Source organism: Sebastes umbrosus, chromosome 2, assembly GCF_015220745.1.
Source record: "Sebastes umbrosus isolate fSebUmb1 chromosome 2, fSebUmb1.pri, whole genome shotgun sequence".
NCBI lineage: Eukaryota > Metazoa > Chordata > Actinopteri > Perciformes > Sebastidae > Sebastes > Sebastes umbrosus.
In genome coordinates, this window is record NC_051270.1 from 8057668 (window position 1) to 8079947 (window position 22280).

Sequence of the window (22280 nt, forward strand, 5' to 3'; positions counted from 1 at the left end):
CACGTCTCTACTCTGAGCAGAAAATCTGGCCTGTAAACAATTTTACATCTGTCCCTATATCGATTTCACTTTGTCACACTGGTGGTCTAAAAGTAAGCCATATTTTCAAAATGCGTGTAAAAAAACATAAAGTAATTTAATTCCTGCATGCTTACTTTATGCAAATGTATGTATACATTTATTATTGGAAACCAATTAACAACACAAAACAATGACAAATATTGTCCAGAAACCCTCACAGGTACTACATTTAGCATAAAAAAACATGTTCAAATCATAACATGGCAAACTGAAGCCCAACAGGCAACAACAGCTGTCAGTGTGTCAGTGTGCTGACTTGACTATGACTTGCCCCAAACTGCATGTGATTATCATAAAGTGGGCATGTCTGTAAAGGGGAAACTCGTGGGTACCCATAGAACCCATTTTCATTCACATATCTTGAGGTCAGAGGTCAAGGAACCCCTTTGAAAATGGTCATGACAGATTTTCCTCGCCAAAATTTATCGTAAGTTAGGAGCATTATTTGACCTCTTTTGCGTATGACATGGTTGGTAAAAATGGATTCATTAGGTTTCATATGAAAAAAAAAAAAGCTTCACTCTAGCTTTAAAGCTGAGCCCGCTCCAACCTAAAATATTATGGTGCGTTCAATATCTGCTCAGTAAAAATGAGTATTGGGCAGGTTTCATCACACTTCTGTTGTGCTAGCTTGTTTGGACCTGTTTACCAACGGATAGCTTAAGAGACTTTAAAATGACTGAGAGATGTTTATTTATTTTCTTGTAGTTTTCACAGTGTTCCCTGAAGAAAAGAGAGAGATGACATAAAACTTCAAAAGACATCTGTATGATGTGTGGCTATTATTTCATTGGGCCAGTGTAATTACAGACATTATAGCCCATTCAAGGAGCTCATTTGTCTTCTTTGTTTGTTCTCAGAGAAAAGACACAAGGTGTGGGGGGAGGAACAGCAGACTGGCTTGAGATGAAGGCATGAAGGTGAGGAGAGGTGGACCTCAATCACACTACCACCTGTACATGGAAATGACATGAATTTTATATGTGAATGAAAGTCAAAGTATAGTATGTCGAAAGAAAACTCATAGAGTAGCATTTCGGGAAAAAAAATCATAGTACAGTATGTTAAAAAAAAAGCCATAGGATTGTATGTCAAAAAAAGTGATAGTATAGTATATCGAAAAAAACTGATACTATAGTATGTCGAAAAAAAGTGATAGTATATTGTGTCAAAAAAACCATAGAATAGTATTTAAAATACTATATAACATACTATACTTTGACTTTGTTTATTTTTTCAAAATACTGTACTTTGACTTTTTGAAAAATTTTCGGCACACTATACTATGACTTAAAAAAAGTTTCGACATAGTTTGCTATGACATTTTTGACATACTATACTGATTTTTTTTTTAGTTTTTTGACATACTATGATTTTGTTTTATTTTTTTCGATCGACTATACTATGACTTTTTTTTCCGGCATACTTTACTATGACTTTTTTTTTATTTTTCCGACATACTATTCTGACTTTTTTTGACATACTACACTATGCCTTTTTGAAACTTTTTCGGCACACTATACTATGACTTAAAAAAAGTTTTGATATAGTTTGCTTTGACTTTTTTCAACATACTATGCTATGACTTTTTTTCGACATACTATACTATGACTTTTTTTATTTTTTCGACATACTATACTTTGACTTTGTTTATTTTTTCGACATACTATACTTTGACTTTGTTTATTTTTTCCACATACTATACTTTGACTTTGTTTATTTTTTCCACATACTATACTATGAGTTTTTGAAACATTTTCAGCACGTTATACTATGACTTAAAAAAAGTTTTGACATAGTTTGCTGTGACTTCTTTCGACATAATGTACTATGATTTTTTAATTTTTCCGACATACTATTCTGACTTTTTTTGACGTACTATACTACGACTTTTTAAGTTTTTTGACATACTATTCTGAATTTTTTGACATAGAATACTGTGACTTAAAAAACGTTTCGACATAGTTTTGTTATGACTTTTTTCGACACACTGTACTATGATTTTGTTTTATTATTTCGACTGACTATACTATGACTTTCTTTTCTCGGCATACTATACTATGACTTTTATTTTTTCGACATAGTACTATGTTTTTTTTTTTTTCTGACATACTATTCTGACTTTTTGGACATACTATACTATGACTTAAAAGAAGTTTCGACATAGTTTGTCATGACTTTTTTGGACATACTATACTGTGATTTTGTTTTATTTTTTCAACCGACTATACCATGACTTTTCTTTTTTTTTTTGAATAGTATGTAGAAATTTTTTTAAAAAGTGATAGTATAGTATGTAGAAAAAAAATAAAAAAGTGTTAGTATAGTATGTCAAAATAAGTCATTGTTTAGTATGTCGAAAAAAACAACTCATAGTAGTTTTTTGAAAAAATAAAATAAATCATAGTATAGTATGTCAAAAAAATAAAATGAATCATAGTATAGTATGTCGAAAAAATAAAAAAAGTCATAGTTTAGTATGCCATTTTTTCAAAAGTCATGTTGTATGTTGAAAAAATAAAAAAAAGACAGTGTAGTATGTTGAAAAATAGTCAATATAGTTTGTCAAAAAAAAATCATAGTATAGTATGTCGAAAAAAAATCATAGTGTAGTATGTCAAAAAAATCAAAAACTCATAGTATAGTATGTCGAAAAATAAAAAAAGTCACAGTATAGCATGTCTGTATGTCGAAAATTTTCTAAAAAGTCATAGTATAGTGTCAAAAGAAATCTGAATAGTAAGTTCGAAAAAAAATAAATAGTATAGTATTTCGAAAAACAGTCATATAGTATCTCGAAAAAATAAAATAAATCATAGTATAGTATGTCAAAAAAATAAAAAAAATCATAGTATAGTATGTCGAAAAAAAAGTCATAGTATAGTATGTTGAAAAAATAAAAAAAAATCATAGTATATTATGTTGAAAAAATAAAAAAATCATAGAATAGTATGTCGAAAAAAAAAAAAGTCATAGTATAGTATGTTGAAAAAATTCATAGTATAGTATGTCGAAAAAATTAAAAAAAATCTTAGTATAGTATGTCGAAAAAAAGTCATAGTATGTCGAAAAAAAGTCACAGTATAGTATGTCGAAAAAATTTAAAAAGTCATAGTACAGTATGTCGAATTTTTTTTTAAAAAGTCATAGTATAGTATCTCAAAAAATTCATAATAGTATGTCAAAAAAAAAGTCAGTATAGTATGTACAAAAAAAAGAAATCGTATAGTATCTCGAAAAAAAAAAGTATATTATGTTGAATATTTTCTAAAAATTCATAGTATAGTATGTCCAAAAAATTTAGAATAGTATGTCAATAAAAAAAAGTCAGTATATTATGTTGGAAAAAAGTCATAGTATAGTTTGTCGATAAAAAATTCATACAATAGTATGTTGAAAAAAATTCATAATAGTATGTCGAAAAAATTAGTCATATAGTATGTCGAAAAAATTAAAAAGTGATAGTACAGTATGTCAAAAAAAGTCATAGTATAGTATATCGAAAAAATTCAGAAAAGTATGTCGAAAAAAAAGTCAAAGAATATTATGTCAAAAAAATAAAAAACGTCATAGTATGTTGAAAAATTTGAAGTATAGTATGTCGAAAGAAAAAAGTAATTGTTTAGTATGTCGAAAAAGTCATATCATACTGTTGATAAAAAATTCATAGTATAGTATGTTGAAAAAATTCAGAATAGTATGTTGAAAAAAAAAAAAGTCAAAGTATAGTATGTTGGAAAAAAAAGTCATAGTATAGTATGTCTAAAAAATAAGTCATAGAATAGTATGTCGAAAAAAAAAAAAGTGATGGTATAGTATGTCGAAAAAAAAAACCTCAATTATATTGGCTCCCTAAATTGGCACTCATCAAAACTTTGGGAAAGCCTGTTGTAGTGGCTATTGTATTTGATGTTTTAGTTTTAGAAGTCGTAGTAGTAGGCACAGATGTTTGTGAATGTGTTGTGTAAATTCTTATGTTGTCCTTCTCTTCTTTTCTCCCTAGATGAGTGCAGATTTTCCAGAGAAAACTGAGGCTGACCTCAGACCTTCTTTCAAACAGATGGCGCCTTCCAAACCGGAAACTAACCAACCATGCCACACCCACTTAGTGCTATTCTCTTTGTGCATTCGTCTTCTTCAATTTGGATGTTAGACCTCAAAATTAAATAAAAAATAAAGCTCACATAATCGACAACCTCCAGTCTTCTATGACTTTGAGCTAATTTATCTGACAATTAGTAGCCTATTTGAGTTCTTCTCTTAACATTTGTTTTATCTGCTGTTTCTTCTGAAAAAACATTTTGTAAACTTGTTAAGAAAAGTGCTATATTAATAAAGTTAATTATTATTATTGCTGCAACCTGAGCTCCCCGTTGACATCAGGACAGCAGAACAACAACTTCCGTCACAGACTGAGATCCCATCTGTTCTGTCTGCACCTTGGCCCATGAATTCATGTATAATAATAAAAAAGAAATCTCTGTCTCTTGTTGTTGTCAAATGTAGCACTTGAAGCAGTTGATGTACTTGCATGATTCTTGTAATTTTGGGGTTATATCCACATGGTTGAATGCACTTATTGGAAGTCGCTTGGATAAAATCTTCAGCTAAATGAATGTAATGGTATTACTTATCAGTTCAGTTGAAAAATATATGTTTATAGATATTAACATCAGGTGACAGTATATTTTCAACACTTGAATAAACACAAAACTCTTGAGTTAAATCCTCAGTACAATATGTCAGACATTTGTGTTTAAAAACTACAAGTCCCACAGAGAAAATTCTGTAATAATCAACCAATCAGAGAGCTTCAAAGTAAAAATTAAAAGTTAAATTAGAAGTTGAGCTTTTTCTTGACTGCTGAATGAATTCACAAATTTGATTCAATTCCATCGTCTTCAATTTTGGTCCATAACTCTGCATTCATCTGGGGAGAAAAGAAGGCAAGGATGAAACAAGAATTTGCATTACGTTCACATACAGTATGTGTGCCTACTACTACTATTACTACTACAGAAGAGGTTCTAAAAGTGTTCCTGGTTAAGTACCAATCTAAGAAGCCAGCATGTGATTGATGGGTGCACAGGGAGAGTGTAAAATGTTAGGATTATTTTGTGAAATCTGTAATGAAATACTACACTTTCATTTTTTACACCATTCTATACTTTTTAATGACTTTTTTTCGACATACTGTACTATGACTTTTTTGGCATTCTATGCTATGATTTTTTTATGACTTGACATAACAGATTTTTATGACTTTTTTCGACATACTTAGAGAATTTTTTCGACATATACTAATTACCTTTTACGACAGACTATATTATTACTTCTTTCCAACATACAACACTATGACTATTTTAAATATTTAACAAACTATAAATGTGACTTGACACACTATACTACAACTTTTTAATGAATTTTTTCGACATACTACACTATGGCTTTTTTTCCGATATACTATACTACGACTTTTTCAGACATACAATCGCTATTTTATGACATTTTTAGAAATAATATGCCTTGTTTATGACTTGACATACTATAAAATCACTTTTTTTCCGACATACTATACAATTACTTTTTAGACATACTATGGCTATTTTATGACATTTTACAAATACTATACTGTGACTTTTTTCGACATACTATATTGTAATTTTTTCGACATACTGTACTATGACTTTTTTCGAAATACTACACTGACTTCTTTCGACATACTATACTATGACTTTTTTTCATGAACATTTTCGACATACTATAGTATGACTTTTTTTCCGATAAACTATACTATGACTTTTTTCGAAATACTATACTTTTTTTTCAAATTCTATACTGACTTTTTTTTTTCTGACATACTATACAATGAGTTTTTTTCATGAAATTTTTTCATAAAATTTTTCGACATGCTATACTATGACTTTTTCATGAATATTTTCGATATACTATACTTTGACTTTTTTTCATGACAATTTTCGACATACTATACTATGACTTTTTTTATGAATATTTTTGACAATGCATTTTTTCGTCATAATGTAGTATTTTTTTTTCCGACGTACTATACTATGACTTTTATCAGTAAAATTTCGACATGCTATATTATGACTTTTTTTAAATAAGAATTTTTCGACTTATTATACTATGACTTTTTTTCATGACAATTTTCAACATACTATACTGACTTTTTCATGAATATTTTCGACAATACATTTTTTCAACATAATATAGTATTTTTTTTTTCGATGTACTATACTATGACTTTTATCAGTAAGACTTTCGACATGCTATATTAGGACTTTTTTTCATGAATATTTTTGACATACTATATGACTTTTTTTTTAAATAAGAATTTTTCGACATACTATACTATGACTTTTTAGATAATTATACTATGGCAATCTCATGACTTTTTTGAGACATACTGTGGCTTTTTCTTTGAGTTTTTTTAAATTGTTTTCTTTAATATTACTTTTATGACTTGACGTACAGTAATTTACTTTTTTGACATACTGACTTTTTTTCGACATACTGTATTATGACTTTTTTTACATACTATACAATGACTTTTTTTAAGACATACCATAGCTATTTTATGACTCTTGACATATTAAATGATTTTTTTCAGACATACTATACTATGACTTTTTTGAGACATACTATGGCTTTTTTATGAGTTTTTTAAATTGTTTTCTTTAATATTACTTTATGACTTGACATACAGTAATTGACTTTTTTGACATACTGACGTTTTTTGACATACTGTATTATGACTTTTTTTACATACTATACTATATCTTTTTTATGACTTTGTGACATACCATGCTGTTTTTAATACATACCAGATGAGGTTTTTATGACCTACTTTACTGACTTTTTAAGACATACTATACTATGACATTTGTAGACATTCTATACTATGACTTTTTCTGCATGTTATACTATGACTCTTTTACGACATACTATATTATCACTTTTTCACAATATAACTAAAAATATGAGAAAAGTCTCTCCTCCCTCGAGGCCAGAGGTGCAGCTGGGCTTTTTACCTGGTCACCCACAATGAGCTCTCTGGTCTGGTTTCCTGTCATCCTTTAGTGTCAGGACTGGTTTGCTCTCCAGGCTCCTAGCTGAAGGTTAGCACTGAAGTTCAACGCCCACGTGCGGTCGCGCGGCTGTAGCGTTGCCGTTAGCAACAAAGCTAATGAAGGCCAATGTCGAGACGCTAGCTTGGCTGTTAGCATCCAAGCTAATGACGCTAGCTTGGCGGTAGCGTGACAGTTAGCTTAGCTGAAAACTCAGCAAATGCAACTCACTGCGTTTCGCCGCTTAAATAATCGTATCCTGACGCGTTAACAGCAAAAATACGTATTGAATATGTAGAGATTATCTCCGTTTTTCACACGAGAGAGAGCTAACCATGGAGCTAACGAACCGCTCTCACACATCCTCGCATCAGATCACTCCATACATGGTCTTGATATCGTTTACTTCCGGTCCCCCTCAGCCAATCAGGAACAAGAGATTTTGACATTGCATCATGACATCAAAGATAGGATGTGAAAGTAAAGATGCTCTGTCTCTGATAAAAAAAAATAAGCAGGCCAGGTTTTTGGTTTTAACTCCTCACCACGTCTATATAAACCTTTGAAATTTATAATTGTGTTTTGTGTTGCTCTTTTTGATAGGCCTGATACCGATAGCGATTGGGTATCGGATCGGTACTCGGTATCGGCCGAAAATGAAATGTGACAAAAAAAAATACATCAATATAAATTTACTGAATTGTTATTCGTTATTAAAATAATAAATAGTACACCAACAACTTGGCAAAAAAATCTTCAAAATTAACAGGAATTACAATTCAGGTGTAAACCTTTTTTAATGCAGCAACAAATTAGTCAAAACTTAAACAGGAATTCAAATTACAGTATATAATGTGTATAGTCTATAAACATATAATTTAATAGAATAGATCAGCCCCATTGACACAGATAATCGATCCAGCTATTTCAGTATCAGGATATCCAATCCGGTATCGGTATAGACGGGGATCGAGCCGGCAACCTTGTGGTTAAAGGACGTAGCTTAGCTAAAACACATTTAAAAACAAGAATTCTGAGGAATTGTTCTGTGGATTTGTTGAGTATCAAAAGAAGGCATGCACCGATACCGGATAGGATATCGGGCCGATACTGACTCAAATAGCTGGATCGGTTATCGTTGATAATGGAGCCGATCTATTAAATTAAATTTATGTTTGTATACTATATATATTATATACTGGAATTTGAATTCCTGTCTACGATTTGATCAATTTGTTGCTGCAATACACCTGAATTGTAATTCCTGTTCATCTTTGCCAAGTTGCTGATGTGCGATTTATTATTTTAATAATAAACAACAATTCACTAAATTTAAATCTATTCATTTGTTGCATTTTGTTTTACAAAGTCAGGAAAGCAATGTTTAAGTCAAGCCTGATGTTGCCTTACACATAAAAGAATGATCCCAGTCACTTCCACACAGTGAGGCATACAGCTTGTTAATTAAACACTGGTATCGGATCGGTACTCGTTATCTGCAGATACTAAAAAAGCCCAGGTATCGCTATCGCTATCGGGACTGAAAAAGTCGTAACGGTGCACCCCTAATCAAAAGGATATTTTCATTTCTACTGTACTGCACAACTGACAGTAGAAGAAATGGATGAATGGGTGGGAATGAGCATGAGTTAAAGGTGCCTGTTTAGGTTTAAACACACCATAGCTACATAGTATATAACACGTTAACCAACTGGGATGTCCTGGAAATACCTGCTGGAAATGTTTCTCTGAGTTGAGAAAGAGAAACTTAGAGCAGTCTTGTCTAAACTACGGTCTAGGGCTGGAGGCAGTAAAGTATTTATTTCATGTGCTGCCTGCTGGAGAAGAAAAACTTGTATTTTTTTTTCCCCTTTAATTTAATTTTTTATGTGTAGGAGCGAGAGGCCAGAGTGTGATGGATCCTGCAGTGCAGGAGGAGGAGGAGAGGAGACGGAGGGAGGGAGGGAGGGAGGGAAAGGGCAGAGTGTTAGGTCAGGCTGATAGAGATGTCAGCACTGCTTCAGTAATCTTGTGACGCCTAAGAGAGTGGCGGTAAAAAAAAAAGCAGGGAGGGGAGCAGGACGGCTGAAAGACCGGAGGCTTGGTGACAGCAGAAGTAGAGACCACCCCAACAACAGCATCAGGGGATGCTGGCAGGGGAGGGATGGGGGTGGACGGTGCAGCAGGAGGGGTGTGGGGGTGTGTGGAGTGAAGCCGGAGGGGGAAGCTGATCTTCAGTTACACATTATGGCTGATAGTTAACCCTCCTCCTCGCAGCAGTGTGTTAGAAAGAGAGAGAGAGTGGTGAGCCAGTTATCAACGCAGTGGAGGATTTAAGCCTTGTCTACCTCATTTAACATCTCCACAGGCTGGAGTTATTTGTTGTGGTGCCGAATGTAATGTACCTAATGAAAAACACTAGTACACACACCAGTAGGGACACCACAGGAGATCCCTCAAAATAAGTGAAAACCATTCTTGTACACAGCCTTTCTGACCGTTGCTTTGCTTGTCATCTATATCTTGAATTTGAATATATTTCATTAGGTTTTTATCCATGCACATGCTTATATACACTGTCTTAAAGCAACAGTAGGCAGAATATTTTTGGCATCATTGGGCAGAAATTCCATAATAACCTTTCAGTATATTGTAATTCAAGTGTTCTGAGAGAAAACTAGACTTCTGCACCTCCTCTTGGCTCTGTTTTCAGGCTTTAAAAGTCTAGCCCGTGACAGGAGACTTTGACCAATCACAGGTCATTTCAGAGAGAGAGAGAGCGTTCCTATTGGTTGTTCGTTCAACGGAGGCAGCTGTCGATCCCTCGCGAACTGCGATCAAACGGTCAAACTAGGCAGCGCTGATCAAATATGAATCAATATCCTGTTACTGTAATGCTTATTTCTCGTATCACATGTTTTTAGAAACATCTTGTAGTGTAATGTTTAAAATGAGAAAGTTTGCTCTGGGTGGTGGGCGGTGCTTGGTATATCCTCAACTGATCTCAACATGGCTGCCGGGTCACAAACTTGAGCTAAACAGTACACTACAAGAGGTTTCTGAAAACATTTGAGGTGAGAAATAGGCATTACAGTAACAGAATATTGATTCATATTTGATCGGCGCTGCCTAGTTTGATCGTTTGATCGCACTTCGCGAGTGACTGACAGCTGCTCAGAGACTCCAGCTCGGCTCTGATTGGTTGTTTTCCTCTGGTCTGTGAAATCTTGCAGATGCCCTTTGGAGCACCGGAGGACACCAGCACTGAGATTACCTGTCTCATGCACTACTGTCAGGATATAGTGACCGTTTAATAAAAATAACATAATATTTGCTCCATTTCTACCCACTGCTGCTTTAATGTTCTCCTAATAAACACACACATACATAGCCACTATGTTGCCCATGTTATGACAATGTCATGTTGGGTATAAGGCTGTTAAAGTGGAGCTTTTGGAGTCCGTCTTTCTGTTTAATGGGTGACCCAGTAATGAAATGTGATTCAGGCGTTAGATGGATATCTGCAGTGAAATATCTCTCCCTCCTCACTGGCTGCAGCCCAGACGTCGCCTTCTGCTCGCTCCTGCTGTAAAGTGTGATTTGCGGTGTTTGGCCTTTTGTCTGGGACAATTATGTTCACCATTAACAAGCTTTCTTCTGTTATTGTTCACGGTAATCTGAGCTGATGGTGTTAAGAGATTTAGCGGTGATATTGGGGAGGAATATGGGGGGCGATTAATGACACTAAGAAGGAGAAGTTGGACACTGTTGACTCTTGTCTTTCTCTCAGTTTTTTTTTATTTTCCAGCAATTTTTAGAGCATGTTGAGTGCAGGTGTGAAGAAAGATAGTCACACACTCGTTGCCACGATGCAAAAAATGATTTAATAATTTGCCAACGTTTCGACATGACAGTCTTCATCAGGGTAGTGAGAGACAAAATAGTTCCACAGACATTAAATAGGGGATAGGTCACAGGTGTACTTTATCACGGGCAAGAGTGTCCTGAAGTATTTACATTTAATGTATGAGGAGTAAGTAGCTACCTGATTCATATGTCATTTAAAAGCCACATTAGAAAATCAGTTTGATCAAAAGCTTAGTTTGTGCAGTATATCCAAGAACATCTCCACGCAAATATAAAAAAACAGCTAAACATAAGATACAATACAATACATTAGATAAAGGGTTATGGGTTATCATGGGTTATTAGATAAAGGGTTATGGGTTATTATGGGTTATTAGATAAAGGGTTATGGGTTATCATGGGTTATTAGATAAAGGGTTAGGTTATACAATGTATCAAAATAGTCTCCATATAAAAATAAAAAGCTAAGTGTCTTTAATACAGCTTTATAAAGACAATTAATATTAGGAGAGACATTGCAGATACTATTTTAAGGAATAAGCAAAGCACCCCTGGCTCCGACTGGTTTCTAAAAGAGGAGAACTCATAATATATGGACATAATAAGTTAATTTAGAATGAACATGTTAGAAATAACATATCTGAAATATTTTAGGAAAAAAAACATTTTTATATGGAAAAAACAGTTTAATATAGAAAAGAATTACATGGAGGAAACAATTCATTATAGAAATACAAAGAAAAAAGGGAAGGACAGAGATAGAGGGAAGATAGTTATAGGTATCTATGCACTTATAGACAATAAACTCTACACAAAGTCAGAGAAAGGGTTTTAAATTAAAAATCAACATTAACGTCATTAGGGACAAGAGTATTTAAGGAATGGATCCAAAAACCAAATCAAAATGAATATACTCTTTACATTGTGTATACTATAGATACAGTATTTAGCTCGTGTTGATATGTATATTTACTGTTTATTTGCTGAAATAAATTTCCAATATGGGATCAATAAAGTACATCTATCTATCTATCTATCTATCTATCTATCTGTCTATCTATCTATCTATCTATCTAAGTCGCCCCCACTTCTAGAAAAAGTCCCTTTCTCTATGCCCATGTAGGATGCAGTGTGCTGCAACATTCATCTATACGTTCTTCCTCACTTAGGCCAGACTGTGTCAGTCGAAAAGGTTGTTATTTATTTCACTGACACTACCAAACTGGCACCGCAACGCGGAGGACACTGTCAACCACACACAGGGTTTTCCTGCAGAGAAGTTGACCCTGGCTTAACATTTGTCGCGAAGCAATGCAGTGTCATCCGCCAACACGCTGCACTGGCCAATCAAACACGTGCAAGCCCTATTCATGCTAGATAATGTCGTAACTTGAACGGGGTAATTTTACTCTTTATCTGGTGATCGTAGAGATGGAAGATAAAACAAAAGGTAACTTCCCAGAGTTGTAAAATCCTGCCTCATAGTATTGTTAACTACTGTGAAGTGTTTTGGTGTCTGATAACCCTTCAAAGTCATGCATGTATTGCACAAACTGGACTTCCTGGATCGAGAGCATATATTTGGTTTCAGAAGTGGGAAGAGAAATAATTAACTTCTACAACCAAAATAATAACTAGATGAATAACGTCAAATGCTTTATCCTGCATTTATATACATTTATATCAATCTAGTAAATAACAAATTATGACATTAGTTGCTATGCTTTCCATAAAAATGCTGGTTTTCGAAAAATATTTGAAATGCTATTTAATTTGCTACACCAGATACTTTATGATACATAATGTTGTATTTCTTATCTTTACAACACAGAGCCTTGTCCTTTACCGCATTACCTTTGATGTTCAATTATATTGCGTATTTTTTAGCAGAATATTAATTATAGATCAAGAATAATATCTAAGGAGATAAGTACTTTTTTCAGCCCTGAGTAGTGTCTGCATACGACCCCAACAACCTCCACCAGATAGGGCCGTCACGGAGGCAAAAAGGTTCAGCGAAATATGCTTATACATATAATGAGCTTATTTCTGTGAGTGCACTATTCAGAATCACCTCAGATGAATGTGTCAGCATTTTTATCATCACAGAGCTTCAATCATCTAGATTATAGCGACAGTGTTTAGATCGTTTAGTGAGTAAATCAAACTGAACCTGTAAAGGTGACCGAGGGGCCCTAAATTCAGCGTTCGTGCGTCAATGTGGCATGATTAACACCTCATACATGGGCAACATTCCAGCATTCCCTCCATCCTCTTTGTCTGAGCTGCAGAGGCCTGTAGGATGCCCTTCAGTGGCACGGCTCAGATAATGACTTATTGATAGGAAAGGATGCTGGGAGCCCCGTGCATATTAGCATGGCGCCAGCTGGTCGCAGCACCGCTGCTTCGCCTCCCGGAGCATCGCTAAGGCAATTACCTGTACAGGGCCTGTACACGGAGGTCGCGTTGCTCTCAGTTTATTTCTCCGTTTATACATTTTATAGTCTCTCCATGCAACTTCAAGGCAATGTGCATCTAATTAGCCACCAAAATAAAAAATGAATCTAATTAAAGAAAGATGGGTTGCACATTAAAAAAAAGTAATGCAGATTTTCAACTGAAATCTCACATTATATTGTTATTGTTTGTATCTTTGTGTGACTTTTTGGTCAAGGTTCCTCGGTGTGTAGCCAACCAACATTTAGAAACCAGCTCATTTCAACTAATAGGTCAAGATGTTATTTGGTCAGTGTGACAGATTGATTTACTCTAATTGGTATTGAATTATCAGATAAAGCTCACAAAACAAATATCAGCATAGAGGGAACATTGGTTAATTTGCAATAGATATATATTTATAACTATTTACATGTATTTTTATGTATTTAGGCATGGCTTATACATACATTTCTGTTTGATCTTTTCTCTCCTTCATAATGATAAAACCAACAAAAGCATGGACCCTACATCTAACCAATGGAGAGTTCCCACATGTTACCCGCAGTTGACATCTTGTACATGGAGATGAAAAACATTTCTAACAGGGCCAGAGAAATAATTCTGGCGTATCAAGGGATCTTGGTAGAGGGGAGGGAGGGGGCATGGTTGCAAGATTCCCAGCGTGTCCACAGATGACAGTCCTTCGCCCAGGGCTGGCCGACGCAGCGACATTGTGCGCCTGTCATAGCTGCCCTTCAACGGCAGATGAAGCTGTCAGCAGGACGATGACTTTATTCTGACAGCCGCTCCGCCCTCTCCCTTCAGAGCGCTGCAAATAAATATGTTGGGTTTCAAAGCTGCCAAGGCAGACGTTGGACAGTGGGTCAGGGGGCCAAACGCAGAGCAAAAGCATTCCCTTCCCCTCGTAACCTGTTCTCAATGAGCCTGGTCACCTCGCCAGGGCAGCCATTCAGCGTGAGCCATCCAAAGGGCCCTGGGGCCCCAGATCTCACACACTGCCTGCCGGGGGAGTTGTGTGAGCCTCTCTCTCTCCCTCTGACAGCCATCACTCTCTCTCTCTCTTTCTCTGTGCATCTCTGTGTTTGCCACATCGGAGAGCCAAAAATATCCTCAGCAGAGAGGAACAGCGAGCACACCGGCAGTTCAAACCATTTATGACAGAATGTGATTCAATCTGATGAGGATGAAATGACTTCTCCTCACCAACTCTGAAAATAAGTATTTATTCATAAACTTTTATCTTGATGAAGTGGAAATTTCATTATCAGAGCAACATGCAGGTAAAAGAGAAGCACAGGTTTGTATTTGGTTGCTTGAACGGAGCTGACAGACCATCTGCAGGATTGCAAGCCTTTTTTCCCCCTCTTGTGTAATACACAAAACCATGACTCTATTCAGCTCACTTCATCTTCATTTTGCAAATTACTCAATACTGTAATACAGAAAAAGCATCAGTTTGTTCAACTGTTTAATGAGGGGCCTCACATAATTACAGTAATTCATACAATGTGGTTCTAATGATCCACAACTTTTTCATATATGTTTAACCTCATGCTGATTAACAGTATGAGACAGATATTCAACTTACATACAGCTCATACAAGTTTTGCTGTGTGTCGTATCAGAATATAGCTGATTAATCAATCAACAAAATGAAGCTACAACAATTTTGATAATCAGTTAATTTTTATTTTCTTAGTAGTCTTAGCACACTGAATATCTGGGTGTTTTGGACTTTTGGTCTGACAAACCAAGCAATCTTAAGACTTCACATTGGCATTTTTCCCTATTTTCACATTTTAGTCGCATTTTTTTCTCACCTGGGAAACAGTCTCTTGAACACAGAAAGTGCAGTAGTATTTCCCATTTTCAGTTTGTGTTTGACTAAAGCAGTAGCCTACAAATAAAATTTTTTTAAATTTTTTAAAAAAAAATCAGTTTGGCCATCACTGATATCTAAAAGACAGTTAAGCTGCATTATGTTAACATATTCTGTGTTATTGCATTACTCCATATTACCCCTGCAGCGTCCTGTATGTGTGGTTCTGAACGCCCTGTGCAGTGTGTCACTGTTCTTACCACAAGTTATGGAAAGCACACAATCCCAGATGAGTTGTGGACTGAGGGAGGGAAAAAAAAAAAAAAAAAAAAAAGACATCCTGACAAAGGAAATATTCATCTGAGGTTTTCTAACAATACGCTTCAGTCATTCGATACGCAGCTGCAAATACACATTCAGTTTTTTTCTTAAATCTTAACCCAAACCACATTCTCTAACTATATTGGGTCAACCAGGTCATATACTGTTTTTTTAAGCCTCTGAAATGCATTCCTTCACACGTGGCCAACAAGAGAAGCCTTTGTGAAAAGAACAAGGTGATGGTCTAGTGCACAGAACACTGGATGAACAAAACTATATTTTTTTCTCCCAATTAATGAATTAATTTCTGGGGCATGTTAAGGAGAATGTACCGGACTGAACTTAATGATATGAGCAACAGAATGAGAAACTGTAAGCAGCAGGTTCTGTTCATGCAGTGCAGTTTATTCCAGAAACATTTCTATAATTTCTTTGCTTCGGTCCCTTTATGGGTCTGTGTGGTTTATGCTCTGCAAAGAGAGAAACAAACTTATCACCAACAGATATTGTGCAATAAACAGGTAAATCAAGCAATAAAGAAGTAAATTAACTTATGGGACGCAGACATCATGTTGTAGGTCAAAAAGAAGGAACAAAAGGAGGAAGGCAGCTTATAGGGCCTCTGATTGAGTGAAATTGATTGTACCTGAGGAGGAAGGATCCTTTTAGAGGAGGAGCGTTTGGTTTATCCTCCCTGCCTCAGGTGTCCTCATGTGATCCCTTCGTATAGGGACTTTTAACGGGGTGTTTTTACCTTTATTTGCAACAGCATTGTGAAAATTGTGTCAAAATAAAGTACAACCACTGTGACCTCAGCCAGACTGAAAAGGGTTAATTTAACATTATGTAAGCAGCGTTTTACTTTAACTTTAATTTTTTTTTTTTTTTTACTATTTTACAGATGTTAAAGAGAACAATTCTGGGCTGTGGGATAAAAACAAATCCTGGAACCCACCAATGTAAGCACAGCACACTTCACTTACTCTGCTATTATATAACAGATTACAGCCACCCATTACATAACACATCTAAATGGAGAGACTCGCTTTGCGAATGAATGTAAACTAATGTAATGCAGTTATAATTCAGCTCAGTAGACTAACACCTCAGTTTGCACTCATTTGAGTTGATTTACTTTGCTCACTGAAGTGACCATAACATTTCCCCTCAAGGCTGCACTGAACAAGAATTTAGGAATCCAAATGTCTCATTAAAGAAGTAGCTGCAGCAGAAAGGTGAGTCCAGCCTCCTATAAAATACTGTATCATTTACCCAAATAACAGTCTGATACCAAGGTGGTCACACCTGCATGTCAGTATAAAACAGTATAATTCAGACAGTTGTGGCCCATTTATTTCTTATTACATTTGGTGTACAAGTTCCATATTTTATGTTCTATTACCCTATGTACAGTTACGTGAGGAATCATCAATTGAAAAAATTAAATTGAGGAACCTGACTCTGTTTTGGTTGTCTGAAGATTATAATTATAGAGTTGGGTCTTTCACCCTTCTTTTGTCTTCCCATCGACGATGCAACTTTTGTCTTCCCGGGTAAAAAATTGACCATCACCCAATTCTGTGTTACACCTTTTTGGCCAACTTCATTCCAACTCATTAGCACAAGTTTTACATTTTTGGGGGAATTTAAGGTTAATAAACCTCATTTTGGCTTAATTTTTATTTTAAAAAAGCAGAAGTTAAATGACTTTTTTTAAAAATGCCTTTTTTATTAGTAGTATTATTTCATTTTTTTTTTAATTTATTTATTTATTTATATTCTGTATGTGGGGTTGGTATGTTTGTGGGGATCTGTCTGTAGATGCTAATTTTTTGTTTTGTTTTTTTGTCTGTTTGTGATGAAAATTCAAAAGATAAATTCAAAAAGAAAAAAGAAGAAATTATTAATTATTTTGACTATAGTTATCGAAGGAACATAATGTTGATGGATTATCACAGACGGGTATATGTAAAAGTTTAGTTAGAATATTGTTTTAAAACCATTTACATTTTTTTTTTTAATGGCAGCACATAATGACACCTGTGGTCCTCAAAAATGACCCGGGAAGACCACAGATGCTATAAATTAGAATAAAACACCCATAATTAATTGAAAGTAGTGGTCATTAATTGTTTTTTGCAAAGACCATAGTAGGGAACCATCCATGTTATTTTGAGGCAATTAGGACAACAGGAAGGTTAATGAGGAGATTTGTAGAAAATGCTTGGAAACTAAGACAAAGAACACTGTATGTATCATGATAAGACCCTTTCTTTTAGGGAAATTTAATGTTCTGACATTTTCTCATTTTCTTTCTTTCTGTCTTTGAATTTGTGCAACCGTATGTGATGACTGATCATCCTGGCTGTTGTTGGCCAGTGTCTTGTAAGCCCATATGGGCTGGACACCAAATGGTGCAGGACACTCAAATAAACAAATCAGTCAAACGATCAATCCAGATTGTTTATAAATGCGAGAGCATGTCATTATATTTTATACTGCCTTTTAAAATAAATAAAAAATATGGTGAGTTATAGGAGCTTGACTTTTAATTGTTGTCCCTGCTGATTTCTGAATAAAAAGACACTCATGTGTTTACAGACCACCTTGTTCATCCAATCCAGGTCTGAGTCCAATGAGAGGTTTCAGACACAATTTAATAATGATAAATAAAATAGAACTCTGACTAAACCAAATGAGGGCTCCATACTCACTATATGATGGATCGCAACCTTTATGAGAGATTCATGCTCTATGAGAACATAGACATATAAACATAGACGCCGCATTGACTCCTGGATCGTACGTCAACGTGGGCGCCATATTGGACAGGGCAAGACTGGCCTGTAAACAAATACAAGTGAACGGGGTAGCTGCTGATTTTCTGGATAAAAAGGTAAGTACAGTATTAACCTTAACCAAAGAAAATAAACCAAAGCCATACTTGACAAACGTGAGTTTTAACAGTTCCTTCTGATAACTGAATTATTTTCTATCACATAAGTAATTCAGTTCATTTAAGCCTATACTGTACACACTCGTGTCCTGAGCGTCTAGCAGCGATTATAGCTTAACTATCCTAACTGTTGTTTATTATTATTAGCTATTATTTTTCTACTCCATGTAGATCATAAACCCTTTAATATAATAACGACTCATTGAAATCGGTTGAGAAATGTAGACGTTATAGTGCTTTTTATCCAGAAAAACGGTAGCTCCCTCGTTCACTTATAGGGTTACAGGCCAGTCTTGCCCTGTCCAATATGACGCCCATGTTGATGTATCGCTGCAACGGGCTGAACTGCCAATGCGGCGTCTATGTATATATGTCTATGTATATATGTCTATATATGAGAATGAATAGCTGCAAATGGCTTCCTGTGAATGGAGGAATGAGCCATGATATCTGTGACCATGTGGGCTGCTTGTTAGGAAAATAATCAAAGCCGAAGGAAAATCTAAACCTTTGACTCAAACTCAGAACAGAACTGTTTGAAATCCTTTATGATCAATATTCAGAAGAGTCTCCATGTGAGTTAGTGTTATGTCTTTTGTTATTTATAAAGCGAGGCTGCAGCCACCTGAGGCGGTTTACTGTCACCAACTTGTTAATGTTTTAGAAAATTCAAGCTGTATCTGATTTCTGTAGTTTTAGGCTGACAATATGCAAAGCTGCACTTCATTACCTTTTGCTTTCAGATCAACACATTGTCAGCTTGCTGCTTGCGGGCTCCATGTACCCAGAGCCCCAACCCCCACCCGCACATGTCTCAGAACCATGTGGTCCTTGGAGAGAAAAACACAACTTTTGAATTAAAACGAGCTAAACTTGAGGAATTTCAACGATTCTCTGATCCACTGTCACCCAGTTTCCTAGATCAGCAAGATTACAAACAACCAGTAGTCAGGAGATCAAGAGGTCAAAGGTCACAGCACGCAGACAATATTCCTGTGACCCATGAGTAATCATTGATGATTATGAAGTGCTGAGAAGGAAGTCGACGTCTTTCTGTCTTTGTCGGGAACAAAGCTATACGTGATAGGCAACAGCAAACACAGCAGACAAGAAATCCTCTGTGATATCACATGTCTCTTTGTGCAATTTTACCTTATAAAATATCCCCTGTCAATGTTTATTTGATAGTTTCATGTTCAACATTTCATCCAGATATCTGAAATCTAAGTTTTTTCTAAGTCTAAGACAAAAACAGAAAAACAGAAAAGCTCTAACCTATTTAGTTTTTTCTTTACTTTTTAAAATACTATACTTAAAGTACATTAAAGAAGAACAAGAAGAAGTCTTAAAGAAATGAGCAATTCAAAATGTAATACAGTACAATAGAAGGATGAAGTGGGAGAAAAGAACGTTTATATTTATATTAGATTTAGATGCATTATCGATGCATTTAAGAACATCATTCAGAAGAGCCAGCAAACTGTAGTGTTGCCAGTTTATTAGGTACACCTAGCTAAAACTAATGCAGTCTATTATAACAGCCTTGTTACATTATAAATCCTACCTTCATGAAGCTTATACTGCATATGGTCAGTTTTTATTGAAACTGTTTTAGAGAGGTGTTAATTCAATGTTATGGTCATTTTGGAGGATGTAGTTTGTGGTGCTGAAACATGTTCCTAAAATGTAGTCCACCCTCAGTAATATAAATGGGCTGGACAATGAACACTATAAAAGAGTTTCAACATAAACTGAACATCATAACCTTAATGAATGTAGGGTTTATTGCAGGACTGTTGTATTAGACTGCATTAGTTTTAGCTAGATGTACCTAATAAACTGGCAAATGAGTGTATTGTATGGTTGAATCAAGTGTAACATTGCCACCAGAGGAAGGACACAAACTTGTAGAGCCAGCTGGGATATAGTCTTTGTTTTTTTTTTAATGTTCGGTATAATTTCGTAAGTAAGTATATGCTCAAGGATTATATTACATCATGCGATAATTTCTGAGGAGTAGGGCAGAAAATAGAAAAAAAAAAGTTCTGATACCTAATCTATTGTTTCTTTGGAGGACTTTTATTGGATAATTGTACTTATTTGGGTCTCAAACAGCTATTTAAATGAACGCATTTGAGAAGTTTCGAGGGGAAATGTCTCTTAACAACTCATAGACATCTGAAACATGACAATGAGCCCCAACCAGACACTGTTTTATTATAACGAGTCACAAGCCAGAAAGGTCGGGAGCCACTGGCTTATGTAATCTTTTGTATTATTGTTGTATTTTATTACTGATGTATTATTATGTATTTTATAAGTTTATCATGTATTTTTTTATGTCAAATCTTAATTTGAAAAGCAACTGGTAACTATAGTTGTCAGATTAATGTAGCGGAGCTGTACTGGAGTAGTATGTGAAATAACATAAAAACGGGTATACCGTACTCAAGTCAAATACAGTAGCCTAAAATTATGCTTAAGTACACATGCACTAAGTTAATACTGGAAGTGTGTCAACACTGATATTCCAGATATTTCTTTCCTATGTTAAAGTAGTTTCATTTTAAATCAGTTGCCTGTAATGACAGTTGCTGATATGAAACAACCCTGATTGCTTTAAACTTTACACTTTGACAATCTGACTGTATCTTCTACGTTCTGAACAATGACTGACGTTTCATTTGATTCTTTGATATTTTCTACATCCGCAGAGAATTTGTGGCCTACTTTTGCCTCATCTGACTTTGCCATAATGTCTGATTTAAGTGTTGGCATTATTTTCTTCATCCCAGTATGATTTTTCCTTTTGCCCCGCAGTTGTCTTTTCAGTAAAAAGGAAGATTTGCATCTTAATGGATCTTAGCAACCGCAGAGGCCCTCTCCGCACTGTGCTGTTCAGAGTCAAATGCACCGCTGCAACAAAAAAATACTATTTCACATGAGCCCCAAAATCTATTGTCTATCTAATCTATCTGTGTAAAAACAGATCACTGATAGCAATGTATTAGTGGGGGATTAACATGACTTTCGCCCTGCTTTCTGTGCACAATAAAGCTTTAATCTAGGCTCTGGTTGGGAGGCGGGGCTGCCGGGCCTGGGCAAATGAGGTGCCTTGGTGTCTGTAGCGTATCCCCGCCCATTGGGTGTCTCCTGTGGTGGTGGTGGCGGTGTTGCGGCCTGGCCTGGCAGCAGACGCAGTGACAGACGCGCCCCTGGGATTCCACCTGTCAGCCACAAACGCACTAATCGACAGGCCTCGTATAAGCTGAACTCTCTGCCACCTCTCTGTCAAATCTTCATCTTCTCATTCGTCTGACAGACTCCCTCTGCCCACCCCCCATCCTCTCCTTATCCATCCCCAAGCTCCGCCCATCCACCAACCCTCCATGCTGGCTGCACCCAAACCAGATTCATTCTCTCGTGTAAAGAAAATTGTTTTTGCTTTAAGGAATAATCCAAAATCTGCTGTGCAGCTTCTTACCACTCTTAAACAAACCCCCCTTCACCATCCTGCTTTTCAGCTTTAATGTGACAGAGGTGGGCTTTAATGTTCAGTAGTAATTGGGTAGGAGAGGGAGAGACTGTTAGAGGGGAGGAGGAGGAGGAGGAGGAAGGGTCATGGTCAGGTTTCTCATGGAGGTTATTCTGCATCTGTCTCTTAGCAACGACAGACCGTTCTTTGTAC

The 22280-nt window shown here is 35.6% G+C and overlaps 2 long non-coding RNA genes across 2 annotated transcripts; one reads left to right on the top strand and one right to left on the bottom strand.

The window, feature by feature from the left end:
* Positions 1 to 388: 388 nt before the first annotated feature.
* LOC119500895 lies at positions 389 to 4561 on the top strand. Its single transcript, XR_005209709.1, has 2 exons — positions 389 to 1001; positions 4085 to 4561. It is a non-coding gene; the product is annotated as an uncharacterized LOC119500895 (long non-coding RNA).
* Positions 4562 to 4709: 148 nt separating this feature from the next.
* Positions 4710 to 7586, bottom strand: LOC119500889. The gene is made up of 2 exons (XR_005209708.1): positions 7134 to 7586; positions 4710 to 5011 (listed from the first exon to the last, which is right to left on the bottom strand). It is a non-coding gene; the product is annotated as an uncharacterized LOC119500889 (long non-coding RNA).
* Between the last annotated feature and the right edge of the window lie 14694 nt (positions 7587 to 22280).